At 47.0% G+C, this 17,836-nt stretch overlaps 1 protein-coding gene across 6 annotated transcripts in view; it reads right to left on the bottom strand.

Annotated features, from left to right (window-relative positions):
- The window catches only part of ARHGEF1 (Rho guanine nucleotide exchange factor 1), a 194,753-nt gene that overhangs the window by 160,399 nt on the left and 16,518 nt on the right, over positions 1-17,836 (bottom strand). The window lies entirely within an intron of this gene.

Here is a 17,836-nt window from a genome sequence, read left to right as displayed (position 1 = left end):
CTAGTAAAAAAAAAAAAAAAAAATAATATTAATAAAAATGCCATAAAACTATCCCCTATTTTGTAGACGCTATAACTTTTGCGCAAACCAATCAATAAACGCTTATTGCGTTTTTTTTTTACCAAGAATATGTAGAAGAATACATATCGGCCTAAACTGAGGAGAAAAAATGTTTTTTTTATATATTTTTTGGGAATATTTATTATAGCAAAAAGTAAAAAATAATGTGTTTTTTTCAAAATTGTCGCTCTATTTTTGTTTATAGCGCAAAAAATAAAAACCGCAGAAGTGATCAAATACCACCAAAAGAAAGCTCTATTTGTGGGAAAAAAAGGACATCAATTTTGTTTGGGAGCCACATCGTATGACCGCGCAATTGTCAGTCTAAGCGACGCAGTGCCGAATCGCAAAAAGTGCTCTGGTCTTTGGGCAGCAAAATGGTCTGGGGCTGAAGTGGTTAAAACAAAGCTCTTCCAGCACCGAGATGTCAGAGCTGCAGGGGGCTCCCATCTCCACCCATCTCTTGCCTCTGGGTTCGCGGACTCTGGCTCTATGACTGGCCTAGGCAGCAATGTGGTCACTCCCGCGCATGCGCACGGGAGCTGCTGATTACGGCACAGGGCTCTGAAGGAAGGCCGTTCCTTAAAGTGATTGTAAAGGTAAAAAATAAATAAATAAAATAAAGATATCATACTCCACTGTGCAGCTCGTTTTGTACAGAGTAGCCCCGAACCTGCTCTTCTGCTCTTCTCCCCACACCTGATATCCCCCCCTTGGAGAAGCGCTTCCCCCCAAGGGGATTACCTTACGGGCGCGCTCCCGAGTCCAGCATTCGGCGTCCATAGAGGACGAATGCAGGACTTGGCCCCCCCGGCGCTTGCATCATTGAATCTACATGCTTACCCCCTAAGCATTAATTTCCCCTCCTCTCCATCCACCCCCCCCCCCTTGCTGAAATCCCCCCTCCCAGCACAAATCTCCCCCCCCCCCCACCCAATATATTAAAAAAACACCCCTCCAAGCACAAATCCTCCTCTCCTAAAATTAAAATTTCCCCTCCTAGTACACATCCCCCCCCCCCCCCCCCACACACACTTCAAATCCCCCCTCGTAACACAAATTCCCCTTCAATCCCTCCTTCCAACACAAACCCCCCCTAAATCACCACTCTTAGCAACCCCCCACCCCCCAATTTCCTCTCATAGAACAATACTTTTCCCCTGCCGCCCCCCAAATCCCCCCTTCCAAATTAAACCCTCTTCCCTCAATCTCCTTGTGCAACCCTCCACCTCACAGGATGCCATTGTGTCCAGGGTAGCCACCCCTCCTGCCCACCTCCTTTTCCCGGCCCTGTCTGGCTTCAATTTGTTAGTGTATCTAAATCTGCTAGTACATCTAACACCCCCCTCCCCTCAGACTGACAATGCTGCTGTCCAAAAGGTGTCCCCTGTGCTCCTTCATCCAGAGTGTAGGCACCAACAGGAGGTGGGTTACTGGCCAGATCACCAGGTAAAAACAGAGCATCTAAAAAAGAAAACGAATGCGGTCACCACATCTAATGATAGGTAAGCTGCAACAATTACATTTTTCGTTTTGGGTTTAATACCGCTTTAATGTATCACGCACTGTGACTGACAAAAAATAGCAATAGCATTGAAGCTGCCTCCTTCTAAAGGAATTCAGTCGATGAAACCACTACAGCAAACGAGCCATGTGGATAGGTATGTATTGTACTGTAGGTGGGCAGTGCACCGCTTTATGCTTTCGGACTGAAGTCGGAAAACCTCCTTGACATGGAAAAGAATAGAGGAAAATGGTTGGGATGGACACAGGCCTTTATTGAAGTACAGGACATGGAAACCCCCTAAATATTAAGCACTGAGCATAATAACAGATTCCGCATCTGTACTGTCCCCAATCCCATTGTCTCCATGTACACAATACCGGGGAGAGGAATGGTGACTCCAGCGGAAAAGATCACTATGGAGGACAATAAAAACCTGTCACAGATTGCCCCGAGGTAGTCACTGACACATTTCCATGATAAACATCAAACAGCTGCTGGGCTCTATTAGGAGGTCAGGATGTTAATCTGAAGAGCTGTATTTAGGTCTATGCTTACAAGATGGAGTGCAAGAATTCCTTATTCCTGATGGAAACCAGTAGAACAGGTTCGCTTTAAGGCTGGCCCACCCAGTTGCATATATTCACCTTTGCTTTGCTTCCACCACCCCACTCAGCCAACCAGAGCAAGAAAAGACAGAACTGTTTAGAGGCTTACACAGGGCTAAGGATATCTGGGGCAATACCGTACAGAGAAACGTTTACACTAAAACTCATTTAGTAGGATTATTTATCTGATCAAACTGACAAATACTGTGTGTATATACACTGATCAACCATAAGACTATGATGACGCAGCTAACATTGAGTTTGTCCCCATTTTTCAGCCAAAACAGCCTTAGCCCATCAAAGGCATGGACTCCACTAGACCGGGGGGTCTCCAAACTTTCTAAACAAAGGGCCAGTTTAATGTCTTTTAAACTCTAGGGGGGCCGGACTGTGGCCAGTGGGAGTAGAAAATGTCCCAACGTCAGTGGGAGTAAGCAATGCCCCTTCATTGGTTTTAGTGGAAAGAATAGTGCCCCATTGTTGATATCAGTGGGGCGAATAGCACCGCATCATTGGAGTCTGTGGGAGGAATGGTGCGCCATCACTGGGGCGAGTGGGAGGAATGGTGCGCCATCACTGGGGCGAGTGGGAGGAATGGTGCGCCATCACTGGGGCGAGTGGGAGGAATGGTGCGCCATCACTGGGGCGAGTGGGAGGAATGGTGCGCCATCACTGGGGCGAGTGGGAGGAATGGTGCGCCATCACTGGGGCGAGTGGGAGGAATGGTGCGCCATCACTGGGGCGAGTGGGAGGAATGGTGCTCCATCAGTAGTGTGAGTGAGAGGAATGCTGCCCTACCATTGGTGTCAGAGGCAAGCACAGGGACACATCCACTCCAGGGCCGCAGTTTGGAGACCATTGCGCTCAAAGAAGGTGTGCTGTGGCATCTGGAACCAAGCCATCAGTAGCAGATTCTTTAAAGCAGAAGTTTTAGGCTATTTTTAGTTTTTTAAAAGTCAGCAGCTACAAAAAGTATAGCTGCTGACTTTTAATAAACAGCCACTCACCTGTCCCACGGTCCAGCGATTTGGCCGCACGGAGCCCCGCTCCTCTCCGCTGCGCCGTCATTGGAACTGTGGGCACCCGGCCAAGTTTGTGGCTTCACGGCCAGGCGTGCACTGCGCATGCGCAAGTCACGCTGCGGTCACGTGTCCCAGAAGATTGCCTAGAGGGAGGGGCCGCCTAGGCGGCCTAAAGACTGAACGAGGAAGTAGGACAGGAAGTCTCTCTCTAAAGTAGGTAACCCCCCCCCCAAGAAAAAGGAATGCCAAATGTGGCATGTAAGGGGGGGGGGGGGGAGAGTACTTAAAGAGGAAGTTCCACTTTTGGGTGGAACTCCGCTTTAAGTCCTGTAAGTTGCTACATGGGGCCTCTATGGATCAGACTTGCATTTCCAGCACATTTCACACATGTTTGATGGACTGAGATATGGAAACTCTGGAGGTCAAGTCAATGCCTCAAACTCTGTGTGTTCCTCAAACCATTCTTGAACTAGATCTATATAAAAAAACTGCAGGTAAAAGCACACAAAATCAAGTATTTGACTATACTATACATATTTGACACATACTATATACTGTATATGTGACAAAGTTGACTTCTTTGGGAAGAGTTAGTTCGCTAGCACTTCCACCTCCCTCCTTGCATATCATAGCCCTCTCCTCTTCACAGGGTGTCTAAATATCATCTGTGCTGGCCCAGCTCCCCTTATCTTCCTACATAAACCTTTATATAGCTGCCAGGGGAATGAAGGAAAATACCATAGAACAGCCATTTTCAACCAGATTTCCATGGAATGCTATAGTTCCTTCAGTGGTTGCTAGAGGTTCCTAGAAATGTGGCGGATGGTCTTCCCATCTATGGTGCCTTCATAGATCTAGCTCCAACACCACTTGGCAGAGCCAGCAGCATTACACCAATAATCTTTTTAGCGGTCTGTAAGGGCGACATTCTGACCATCAATATAAGGGGCATTTTTGCAATTGACCACCAATAAATTGGTTTTAGCAGGGTTTCCCTAAAACCTGGAAATAATGTTAAGGGTTTGTATAGGGTAAAAAGATTGAGAAAGGCTACTATAGAACTTCATGTTAAGCTCCAAATTTGTGTGGGCTGTTGGCACTATATCAAAGATAAAAGATAGGTAAATAACCTGCAACAAATACACTTATGCACAGATCATTTCATGGGAAGATTGTTATAATGAATGGCCTATAGACAGGGTCTCTTTAATACAAGTCTAGGCCCATACTCATAAACAAGTCGAAGAAGCATGACCTAAAAAGCAAAGAAAACTCCTCAGTTTTCGAAACACATGATAACCTTCCCATTTCCACCTCTCCAACTGCTCTAACTTGATGAAATCGAAAAGCAGATACTTTGCTGTGGGTTACTGTGCTGTTTTTTGCGCTGCCTTACTGATTGTTCTCTGTGACCTACTTGAGCAGAATGTGCAGATGAGCAAGGAGAGGCACCAGAAAGCGAAAGTGCCTTATCTACTGCCATTAACCACTTCCCTACCTCCTGCCTTCTCTTCCGAGCTCAGCATCTTTATTGAGATTTCAAAACACGCAGAGAGCAACATGGGCCTGCAACACGCCTTAAGGCGTGAAGATGAGATCTGCAGTAAACCCTGTATACTGGCGCTACATTGTTCAGGCAAAATTACTTTGCTGCACATAATGGGAACACAAGCAGTGTGAACATCTTGACAATAAAAATAAAACAAGCCATGACTTTTGGGACATTTTCTAAAAAGAACATATTTGAAAAACAAATTATTCTTAGATTCACAACTTAAAGGGGAACCATGATCATGTCAAAAGTGCTAAAGCAGGGGCCTTCGCACATCCACAACGTGTCCCTTGAAACAAAAGGCGCTCTATAACCCAAATTTGAACCAGCACCAATGTTCGAGATTTCAGGCAAGTTCCTCCCGCATCTCACTACTGGTTGGCAAGGCTTAGCATAGTTATGGGTCAGTAGTGAGGAATGGAGATGAACAGAGGTGGGTCCAAGTTTTTGGAATGTCACCAGTCACCAGGCCTTAGAGCCTATTTACACTGTAGAGGTGCATAACGCATGCATGTTGCCAGCACAGAGTCAAAGTGTGTTGCATTAAGATGGCCCATTACAACCTAAATTTCAACATGCAATCATTCAGGCAAGTTCTTCCAACATCTCACTACTGGTCAGCAAGGTCACTTCTCATATCTATGGGTCAGCAGTGAGGAATGGAGATAGATGGAGTTGGGCCCAAGTTTTTGGAATGTCAACAGTACAAACTGTTGAGAAAAAGCGGAAAAAAAAGGGGTGGATCCATAGGGTTATCTCAACGCCATTACAATTGTATAGAATTGATGCTGATGTAAATGATCTGGTTCCCCCGGCAGGTGACTTCTACTCAGTATCCTTGGCTTGTATAGTAATGTAACAAAAACGAAAATTGAAGCGCCACACCACTGCTAAGAGGTCCAGATACGTTATTCAAGAGGAGAATCCAAAAAGTCACCAATGAGTTTCAGAGGTCCAAAAGTGCCCCCTTCATCAGAGCTAAAAAAAAAAAAAAAAAAGACCTCTCCATATCAATTTGACATCAATATAATATGTTAGTTACTTTTTGTGTTGTCTGACTTTTATTGGCATAAAGTTGTATCTGAGCCTCTCAGCAGTGGTGTGGCACTTCAATTACCGCTTTATTAACAGTACGAACTGGGCCTATTTACACTGTACAGGTAAATAATGCTGTGCAACAATGTGCATTGCATTAAAGTGGATGTAAACCCGATTTTTTTTTTTTTTTATGTCATAATGTAGAGTATAAGATTTCTTATCATTTGAGCCCAGTCTTGCCACAAAGAGTTAATCCAGCTCTGAGCAATCCTCTTTTATTGTTCAGTGAGATAAAACTTGACAAACAGAGAAAAACTTATCAAATCCTCCCCCTTGCAAATTCTCCCCCTTGCTGTGAGTGACAGGTGATTTACATATCTCATGCACTAGCCTAAGACGTGCATTATTTTTTAATTCCCTCCCCCACTCCTTTCTTCAGCAGCTCTGCAAGAATTGGCTGTTCCACACCTCAGTATGATTTGGCATGCTGAAGTCATGTGGTTACTTTCCTGTCTTTTCACTGGATGTTAGAGATCATAGCAGAAGTTCAGTGTTAGAAATACACAGGAGAAAATGCATATTGACAAGGGGAGTGTAGAGGTGGGCGGGGAGTCTACTGACATCACGACTCCACCCACCGAGCTCCAGACAACAGACCCGCCCACAGAATCTGCAGTTTTTCGGGTCACATAACAGACAGAGGGGAGACATTTGACAGGTAAAGATACATGCAGGAGGCATGTATATCCTTATAGATAACCCCTATGGCAGTAGTTTAGAAAGGATGACATTGGGTTTACATCCACTTTAAGGCAGCACATTCAAAATAAATTGGTTGCCGACACACTAAAAATGGTGCCTGTACCATTTATAACTTCCAACGTACTGTTCCTGTAGAAATGGCTGTGCATATAAGTAGGTGCTGAAGCGACCAAGGGCTGGAACCGTGTCTATTCAGAGCAAGAGAATGTCGCACACCAAGGATCTCCAGAGCGAGTCCAAAGCTTTATTCAGCGATCACATCGTTACAGTAGATTGCAATGATCACATGCCTGATGAAGGGGTCCTGCGTGGCTCCGAAGTGTTGCAATCTGCTGTAACGATGCGATTGCTAAATAAAGCTTTGAACTCGCTCTGGAGATCCTTGGTGTTCTGTGACATTCTCTTGTACCATTTATAGCAGCACACAGCAATGCCGGTTAGGTTAGGTGTGTCAGCGAGGTCCATTGGGGTTCCAATCAAAATGAAAGGCACCACATCCCACCAAAGGAGTAGCATGGGAGGGAGGACAGTTGGTACAGTCGCCCTGAGCACAACATTTAGAGGGGCGCAGACAGGGCCGGTGCCACCATAAGGCAGCAGGAAAACTAAAACCTCCATGCTGCGCCCAGTAGGAGAGAGGGCGCAGCGTGGAGGTTTTAGTCTACCTTTAGCTGCGGTCACTGAGAAAGGAGAGAGTACGAATCCAAGCATGCAGAAGATATCAGAGCAGTGGGCAGATCCTGATCCAGAGTATGTGCAGGCAGTTAGCGCCATGTTGTACCAGGGGCAGGAGTCAGGCTGGGGGTGCCGGCGGAGGAGGTCACCTCCGTGCTGCCGCCGCTACTGGAAATCTTGCTGGAGATATTCTCCTGCCTGCACAGGACACAGCTTACCCTCCTGTCCCTGGTGCTACAAGAAGGGTGGGGGTAATTGTGTCTGTGATGGAGGAGGGGGGTATCTGGGGGGTGTGATCAGAGTGGGGGGGATCTGGTGGGGTGATCAGAGTGGGGGGGATCTGGTGGGGTGATCAGAGTGGGGGGGGATCTGGTGGGGTGATCAGAGTGGGGGGGGATCTGGTGGGGTGATCAGAGTGGGGGGGGGATCTGGTGGGGTGATCAGAGTGGGGGGGGATCTGGTGGGGTGATCAGAGTGGAGGGGGATCTGGTGGGGTGATCAGAGTGGGGGGGGATCTGGTGGGGTGATCAGAGTGGAGGGGGATCTGGTGGGGTGATCAGAGTGGGGGGGGATCTGGTGGGGTGATCAGAGTGGGGGGGATCTGGTGGGGTGATCAGAGTGGGGGGGGATCTGGTGGGGTGATCAGAGTGGGGGGGGATCTGGTGGGGTGATCAGAGTGGGGGGGGATCTGGTGGGGTGATCAGAGTGGGGGGGGATCTGGTGGGGTGATCAGAGTGGGGGGGGATCTGGTGGGGTGATCAGAGTGGAGGGGGATCTGGTGGGGTGATCAGAGTGGGGGGGATCTGGTGGGGTGATCAGAGTGGGGGGGATCTGGTGGGGTGATCAGAGTGGGGGGGATCTGGTGGGGTGATCAGAGTGGGGGGGGGGATCTGGTGGGGTGATCAGAGTGGAGGGATCTGGTGGGGTGATCAGAGTGGAGGGATCTGGTGGGGTATCTGGAGGTGTGATCAGAGTGGGGAGGTATCTCGGGAGTGTGATCAGAGTGGGGAGGTATCTGGCGTGTGTGATCAGAGTAGGGAGGTATCTGGCGGGTGGGATCAGGGTGGGGAGGTATCTGGCGGGTGGGATCAGGGTGGGGAGGTATCTGGCGGGTGTGATCAGAGTGGGGAGGTATCTGGCGGGTGTGATCAGAGTGGGGAGGTATCTGGGGGGTGTGATCAGAGTGGGGAGGTATCTGGCGGGTGTGATCAGAGTAGGGAGGTATCTGGGGGGTGTGATCAGAGTAGGGAGGTATCTGGGGGGGAGTGATCAGAGGGGGGAGGTATCTGGGGGGTGTGATCAGAGTAGGGAGGTATCTGGGGGGTGTGATCAGAGTAGGGAGGTATCTGGGGGGTGTGATCAAAGTAGGGAGGTATCTGGGGGGGTGTGATCAAAGTAGGGAGGTATCTGGGGGGGTGTGATCAGAGTAGGGAGGTATCTGGGGGGTGTGATCAGAGTAGGGAGGTATCTGGGGGGGTGTGATCAGAGTGGGGAGGTATCTGGGGGGGTGTGATCAGAGTGGGGAGGTATCTGGGGGGGTGTGATCAGAGTGGGGAGGTATCTGGGGGGGCGGTGATCAGGGTGGGGAGGTATCTGGGGGGTGTGATCAGAGTAGGGAGGTATCTGGGGGGGTGTGATCAGAGTGGGGAGGTATCTGGGGGGGCGGTGAGGTATCTGGGGGGTGTGATCAGAGTGGGGAGGTATCTGGGGGGGGGTGATCAGAGTGGGGAGGTATCTGGGGGGTGTGATCAGAGTAGGGAGGTATCTGGGGGGGTGTGATCAGAGTAGGGAGGTATCTGGGGGGGTGTGATCAGAGTGGGGAGGTATCTGGGGGGGCGGTGAGGTATCTGGGGGGTGTGATCAGAGTGGGGAGGTATCTGGGGGGGGGTGATCAGAGTGGGGAGGTATCTGGGGGGTGTGATCAGAGTAGGGAGGTATCTGGGGGGTGTGATCAGAGTAGGGAGGTATCTGGGGGGGTGTGATCAGAGTAGGGAGGTATCTGGGGGGGTGTGATCAGAGTGGGGAGGTATCTGGGGGGGCGGTGATCAGAGTGGGGAGGTATCTGGGGGGGCGGTGATCAGGGTGGGGAGGTATCTGGGGGGGGGGGTGATCAGAGTGGGGAGGTATCTGGGGGGTGTGATCAGAGTGGGGAGGTATCTTGGGGGGGGTGGGTGATCAGAGTGGGGAGGTATCTGGGGGGTGTGATCAGAGGGGGGAGGTATCTGGGGGGGGGGGGGGTGGAGGATCAGAGTGGGGAGGTATCTGGGGATTGTGATCAGGGTACTTGCATTGACCCGGACACAGACAACCCACACATGTAACATGCGTTGTTACCACCGCGTGATAGTGTAAATGGACCTTTAAAATGGGGTGGGGAGTTGGAAATTCTGTCAGATCCTTACTGCTGCCTGTGCCCTCATCATTGAGGTTTTCTCAGGATGTGAGGGGGACCTCATAAACAGGGCTGAGGGCAATAAAATGGCATAGGTTCTAACCTTGTACGCTACATCCTCCAATGAAGAAAACATTTTTTGGCAGGCGTTCTACTTTAATCCAACCATAGATAGGCAGTTGAGAACAAAGGAAGACTACAATGCGAACACAACAAAAGCATTTTACTACTGAAATTCAGTTCAATGAGAAAAATAAGATTTGCATATAAACAGAAGTTCTATTTGTCGGGATTTGCTACCTCAGAGAATTTACACTTCCACAGAGTCTTTATTTACAAGTCTGCAGGCAAACTTAAACACGCTGTGAGGCCTAGACGGGGAGTACGACTTGTATAATATTTATCAGGAAAATACCAGGAAACAAAGAACTTCTAACAATATCAGGAGGTGGTCAAGGCCAAACTGCTACTTTATTTTGCAGAGAACAATTGCCTTTTTCACTACACTTTGTTATTGTGAGGCCTAACGTAGAGCTCCACGTTGGTCTCCTGACTGGAACTGTACATTGATCACATTTCAGTCCGGGTACAGTCACACTATATGCGGTGGCCCACATTTTTCTGCTAAAAAAAAAAATGTAAATAATCACCAGAGTACACAGAAAACAATTGTTTGCCAGTGCCCCATTCACACCACAACGCTGCTGGTGTGAGGTTTGGTGCAGACATGCTGCATTGTTCCGCAGTACACTGGATGGCACAGCGCTGCCCCGCCGAGACATAAATGAAGAGGCATTATGTGACACTTCAAATGAAGTAAAAAATAAATAAAAATAAAATAAAAAGTAAAATTGTGTGATGCTCTAAAACATTGCACCGCCTCCCTGCCAGACACTAACCTATACAGTTATTGCCCGTACACACGATAGGATTTTCCGACAACAAAATCCATGGATTTTTTCTGACGGATGTTGGCTCAAACTTGTCTTGCATACACACGGGTCACACAAATCTTGTCGGAAATTCCAAGCGTCAAGAACGCGGTGACGTACAACACGTACGACGAGCCGAGAAAAATGAAGTTCAATAGCCAGTGTGGCTCCTATGCTTGATTTCGAGCATGCGTGGAACTTTGTGTGTCGGAATTGTGTACACACGATCGGAATTTCCGACAATGGATTTTGTTGTCGGAAAATTTGAGAACCTGCTCTCAAATTGTGTGACGGAAATTCCGATGGAAAATGTCCGATGGAGCCCACACACGGTCGGAATTTCCAACAACAAGCTCCCATAGAACATTTTCCGTCGGAAAATACTATTGTGTGTACGGGGCATAAGACTTTGTTCACACTAGCTGTTGGGGGCCTGAAAACCCTACAGTTGAGTCAAGCTTTTACAGGCTCCCCACCTCCTTTAGCCGCAGAGGCCAGGGGTGTACACATGCCAAGGCCACGATGCTTTGCTGCCATGGCAGGAATAATACCCCCTTGTCACTTTATGTAGCAAACGCAACCCATTCAAAAAAATTAGGCAGCTCTGCAAGTGCAATGCAAACATGGGCAATGCTAATGCTGCAATCAAGGAGTTAAAGCAGGCGGTGAGGAGGTGATGCAATGCCTCTTCGCTGCCTGTCAAATGCTCACATACAAGCGACCCGAACACAGATCACTCTTCAGAAACCAAAGCCCATGTGAACGAGCCCTAAAAGCGATGTTTTACCATGTGAGCGAAACTAAGGCTGCATTCACACTTGAGTATCGGCCTATTTGGACATTTATTGTACGTTTGTAGATGTGTTTTTCACACACTTTCAGGCTTGAGTGGTTAAGTTTAGTCAAAAGTAAGCTTTGTACGTGGGAGGAGACAGTCATAAGGCATTAAATCAAATAGAAAAGTGCACATTCCGCACATTTTTCAGGCCCTCCTGTTGATGTCTGTTGAGGACAAAAAAGCTTCCTCCTGCCCCAAGGTAGCTCCCGTTCCTTCCCTGAGCATTGAGCCACAGCACATCGCTCAGATGTCAATGAGAACAGAATAGCGCGTGTTGAGTGTTGAAGCTTCAAAATCGCTACATTGGGGCATATGCAAAATGAATGCTGTACTTTTGAGATGCGGGGAAATGGGTTATATGAAAACATGCAAGGCAAGTTTAGGTCTTATGCAACCAGGTGGTTTGAGGCTTCCAACCTAAGTTGAGGGTGTACTTCTGCACCCGGGAAAGAAAGCTGGAGCACACCCACCATATACAGTAATGAATGGCTGTGTGCTAGTTTTATGTGGGTATACGCCCCGCTTGCATAAATTCGTACATGGCGTAAATTCCAGAATATGTAAGAGATGTAGTACAAAAATTCAATTGTCTTCAAACCCATCCGTAAGCCTATAAAAGCAGTGTGCTTAGTACATGCAAACACCAATTTTAGCTAAGTTGGTGCTTTCAGCCACCATGTCCCATTGACATCTCGCTATTGACCCTATAATACAATTTCAACCAACATTTAGGGGTGGTTGGGTTAAAGTGCCGATGTCCTAGCTGAAAGACACAATGGGGTTGATTTACTAAAACTGGAGAGTTAAAAATCTGGTGCAGCTTTGCATGGCAGCCAATCAGCTTCTAACTTCAGCTTGTTCAAGTAAAGCGGAGTTCCACCCAAAAATGGAACTTCCACTTTAAGTGCAGGTGACCCCCTGACATGCCACATTTGGCATGTTATTTTTTTTGGGGGGGGAGCCGGTACCCTCTTTTTAGGGGGTCCCAAACTCCCACTTCATCCCAGCACACCGTGGCACCGGAAGGGAGATCACCTCTCCACCCTCCCTCTCTGCAATTATCTGAGACACGTCACAGGTCCCAGATGATTGCCCGGCCAGTCACGGCACACCGCACGGCTTGCGCATGCGCAGTGGTTGCCCGGCTGTGAAGCCACAGCCCGGCGCCCACAGTTACTATGCTGGTGCCACAGAGAGGAAGGGGAGACAAGCGGAGCTTCGTTCCCCCACATTGCTGGACCCTGGGACAGGTAAGTGTCCGATTATTAAAAGTCAGCAGCTGCAGTATTTGTAGCTGCTGACTTTTATTTTTTTATTTTTTTTTTAACCTGAACTCCGCTTTAAGCTTTGTCAATAAAACCTGGAAGCCGATGGTTTCTATGCAGAGCTGCACCAGATTTTGCATTCTCCAGTTTTAGTAAATGAACCCCATTGTCATCTTGCTCATGCAAGGGACAGTGACAGCATCTTTGCAATTGGGAACCCCCATATACTCACTTAACCTGTGCTCCCTTGTTCTTCTGCAGCTGGCATGAAATAAGCTGTGTTGGAAACACAGATGAGCGGTGACGTCACTACCCCGATCCGTCATATTACAGTACTCAGGCCTGGCAGTTGGCTGCTAACCCCTGCCACTGAAATAGGAGAGCAGGTTGCATGCTTCTCCATACCCAGTTTGCCAGCTGTGGAGGCACAAGGAGCTGCAATGCAGTGAAGGTGGGGTACAGCCTGGTTCACACGATGAGAATATCAGAGGAATGATCATTGTTTACTTGCACACTAGTCTCATATTGAAAACCTTAGGTTACTAAAGTTACGAAAATTCTCATAAGACAGAATACAACTTCGGAAGTGATGTATTGTATCGAAATGTATTCTTTCGTTTCTGAGGTCTCGGTCACACGTTTTTTTTTTTTCCCGTACAAACACTATACTAATAACAGGAAGATCGTTCATTCTGTTATGTTACGAGAAAAATGTTTGTGCTTGTCCATTCGGATATTTTTGCATGGACTGTCCTGATCGGCTCTCGAAAGCTGTGTACTAACAAATAGCTTATTGGGCGATCGCTCCGAATGCGTTTTTTCTTTTGTCTATGTTCATGGTGTGTATGGGGCATAAGTGTAATGGGATTCAGGGTTGTCCTTTACAGGGACAATGAATAAGCAATGTAACAGTCCAATCCTGGAAACCATTTATCACACATCCCAAACACCCTGGGTTTTCGGGGCTCTCCAACCTCCACATCATCAGCCTCCCACCCACTTAGGCTCAATTTTGCTGCATTTACTCATTTCTCCGTTTACATTTGTCTGTGGGAACACAGAGTCTAAACCTTGAATGGTCAACGTGACAGGATCTCTTTAGTGTAAACCTTGAAAACCTTAGTTGCTTCGTTGACCGTCATGAGGTTAAGGCCTGATTCACACCTATGCCGTTTTAGAACTTTTTGCATTTTGCAGATTTGCACTACAGTCCATTTAATATGGTTCCCTATGGAACACGTTCTGTAGTGCAAATCTGCAAAATGCAAAAAGCACTAAAACTGCATAGGTGTGAATCCAGCCTTAGTGTCCAACTCACAAGTATGTGTCGGTCATGCACGCCATAAGACAAACCCATCTGCTGATCCTGCAACTGTGCACCACAGACAAGGCAACGTAAGCACAATAGGCAACTATACACCACCGTGGTCATCACTCCTCGGCTGAAACATTAAGAGTACAGTTCTTTGTGCTTATGGAAACTATGAGCAGATCGAAGTGGAACTTAGCGAGTAGGAAAGAAGTTACAGGAAAATAGTGACAGAAGTTTTACTCAGTATCGTATGTACAGCTGTGTTCAGCGAGGAGGGTGCAGGCAGACACCCACCTACCAACCTACCAGAAAACATATGGATAAAAAAAAAAAAAAAAAAATCTGCATTTAGCAGAGATCACAGATTGGTTCACACATTGCAATGGTGTTCACCGTCTGTTCCAAAAATCTGTATTTGAAGGGGGGTTTGGAATTAATATGTCCCCTACATCCGTGTTAGCCATTTAAATCAAGCCTCACCACATCTGTGTGCATTACATACCTCCCAACATTTTGAGATGGGAATGAGGGACACCTACTAGCACAAGTATGTAGGCATAGGACACAACCCTTGCCACGCCACTTAAAGGAGAATTAACTTAAAAAAAAAAAAAAAAAAAAAAAAAAAGAGGATTAGTTAAATCCACAGGAGACTTTTTTTTACCACTACTATTCCTTTATAATGTTTTTTACATTTTACTAAATGCAGCAATTTAGGATTTGGATGAAAGGTTTAGCACTTGGAAACACTTTTTGAAAGATAAATAGTGCATTTTATATACAACTATATAGATCAGACCAAAATGAGGGACAAATAAGCAAGAAAGAGGGACAGAGGGACATTGCTCCAAATCAGGGACAGTCGCTGGAAATCAGGGACAGTTGGGAGCTATGGCATTATATGCTGTTGCAGCATGGTTGTGGCACAGCCCCATTTATTTGATGCAATCTGTTGTATAAATTTTAGGCTGCCATGACCACAGGGATGGTAAAACCACAGCTCAACCACCCCTTGATCACACATGTAAACGAGGCCTAAAGCCAAGTTCTCCCAAGCCCCACCACCCTACTATGACCACCACCACCCAGGTGTCTACTTAACGCCTTCCCAATGTGTCTTGGTAACTTCCCATTGACTTCAATGGTGGTACCACTGGAGAAAGGTCCTGTTCAAGTCTAGGTTACAGTTCTAAAGAGCAAAAGCTGTAAAAAAAACGTGCAAGGACGCTGCTTTTAGAAAGAGACAAGCTTAGAATAGGTTACTGGGTCTAACATTACATGCTGTTGCAGCACGGTCGTGGCATGGCCCCATTCATTTAGTACTGCCTGCAAAACGCGACTTTGTAGAAGTTTTGGGTTACCATGACCACGGTGTCTGTAAAACCACAGTTCAGGCACCTGGTTTTGTCTCCCCTCGGCCACACATGTAAACAAGGTCTTCTCCATAGCTCCACCAGCCTACCACCACTATCACCCAAGTGCTTTCTTTTCTCCTTCCCTTGGTGTCTTGTTAACTTCCCACAGACTCGAATGGTGGTATCACTGGAGTAAGATCCTATTTAAGTTCATTGTAAGTTACTACCCTGATGGGCAAAAACTGCAAACACTGTGTAAGGCAGTCGATTTGGAAGGAGGCAAGCTTAGAGAGGTTACTGGACCTAAGCATTACATGCTGTTGCAGCACTGTTTGGTATAGCCCCATTCATTTGGTACTGCCTGACCAATGCGACCTGTATCAATTTTGGGTCGCCGTGACCATGGGAGTCAGTAAACCACAGCTCAACCCCCTGTTTTTATCTCCCCTTGGCCACACGTGTAAACAAGGCCTTCTCCATAGCCTCACACCACATTATCATCCAGATGCCTTTTTTCCCACCCTTCCCTTGGTAACTTCCCACAAACTCGAATGGTGGCACCATTTGAATATAGCCCAATTCAAGTCTATGGTAAATTACTGTCATGAAGCTCAGAAGCTGTAAACACTGTGGGAAGATCCTGATTTTATAAAGAGGCAAGTAGGGCACTTGGGTTGAGGGTGGGGGCTAGCTTAGAATAATTTACTAGGCTTAAGAAGTAATCCTGTCCTTTAAACTAAAATCTGATTGTCTGGCTTCAATATTTCCTACATCACTGACCCAGAACAATCACATAAGGAAAATGGGAACTCCTGATCTGGATACTTGTTCCAGATGCATAGCTCACAAAATACTGAAGCGATTGGATCAGCGTGACAGCCAGGTGAGTAGAGGGATGACCTCATCAATCTGCTGCTGCTTTTTCACTGCCCAGTCAGTAGGCTTAGGGTGGAGAGAGAACATTTCTGTATCCTTGGTATCATTCACCTGGCTGTGTTATGTGCTATCAAGTAAGTCTGTTACTTTGCCTACTCCTAAAGTGGACCTACCATCAGAAAGATTATGTGAATACATCTCACTGAGATCGTAGCACTCCCCCGATGATGCATTCTTCTCTTTTTTTCCCCTTTAGAAATATGGAGCCATCTCTGTTTGGGGTCCAGGGTCATCATCTACTTCCCGGACTGGGATGTCAGCACAGAGATGAGACAGTCATGTAAATTTTGGTATCTGTGCACAAAACTGTATGACACAGATCAGCCCAACAGGGAATGTGGATTTGTGTGGATCCAAAGTGTGGATTTGACTGATAAGGTTGGAGAGATCTGAGGGGCATTTAGTCTGATGTTCACTCCAGATGCTGGAGTCTTGGCCAGGGCATGTTTGCAGAAGTCACAGACTGCCTACAAAATTACCTGATCTGATGGTACTTGACCAGAAAAAGGGGGACCACGACAATTCCTCCTTAAGGCCCAGTTCACACCTGAGCTATCTGAAGTGTGATTTGAAGCTTTGCTAGAAGAGCATCAAGGCTTGACACTAGGGTCCAATTTGGACCAATGTAACCTTGCATATACAGTAAACCATACCTATGGGATTTCCCTAGAGCAGCCTTTCTCAACCCTTTTAACACAGAGGAACCCTTGTACTTTTAAGGCCTCGGGGAACCCTTGTTAAAATGAGTCCATCAAGGGTTCATAGGGAAAACGCCCCTCACATTGGTGGACAGTAGGAAGATGCTCCCCCTACAGTGGTGGTCAGAATAGCAATTTTGCAATCATGCTGCCTACTCTGCCAACATGTGTTGGACCTGGAACTATGAAGGCACCATCAGATGGGAGATCAGTTAGTCACAGCTCAAGGAACCCCTAGTCACCGCTCAAGGAACCCTAGGTTTTTACGGAACCTTTGTTGAGATTGGCTGCTCTAGAAGCTGGAAATCGCTGCAGTAGACATCATTGCTCCACTGATCTTCATTAGCTTCCGGGTTCTGTGCCAAGTGGCTGCCCTGGTGCATTGTGAACAAAGTACTTCAGCTACTCTGTACAGATTTTCTCAATGAATGCAAAGCGTTCTCTGATTGGACGAAGTGAACGTCACATGTCCACCCTGCCTCCTAACCTCGCCCAATCAAAGAATGCTTTGTATTCATTAGGAAGATGCAAAGCGATTTCTGAATGGTGGACCTGCTGAGTGGCCAACCTCCTGTGTTCACAATGTAAAAAATGCCATACTTGGAATTCTTCTTTAATGGTCACAAAAGCACACAAGCCACAAAAGAGTTCAATAGGAGAGCCTGCCTGAAATACGTGCATTTTCCTGCCTAGCAACTGACTTAAAATGATATTAAAAAGGCTCAAGCCCAAAACGCCAGTACAAACAACAACTAAATACTCTCAGCTCAAGTGTGAATAGGACCTTAGAAGAAAGCCAAGAGCTCTTCAGCTACAGTATAAAAATACATTTCAACACTGGCGTCCTAACTGATTATAAACCGAAACTGTCCTATTTAGCAGACATA

The sequence above is a fragment of the Aquarana catesbeiana genome, linkage group LG10 (assembly GCF_042186555.1).
Source record: "Aquarana catesbeiana isolate 2022-GZ linkage group LG10, ASM4218655v1, whole genome shotgun sequence".
In the NCBI taxonomy this organism is placed as follows: Eukaryota; Metazoa; Chordata; class Amphibia; order Anura; family Ranidae; genus Aquarana; species Aquarana catesbeiana.
Note: the sequence above shows the minus strand (reverse complement) of the source record. Positions and strands in the feature narration are given on the sequence as shown.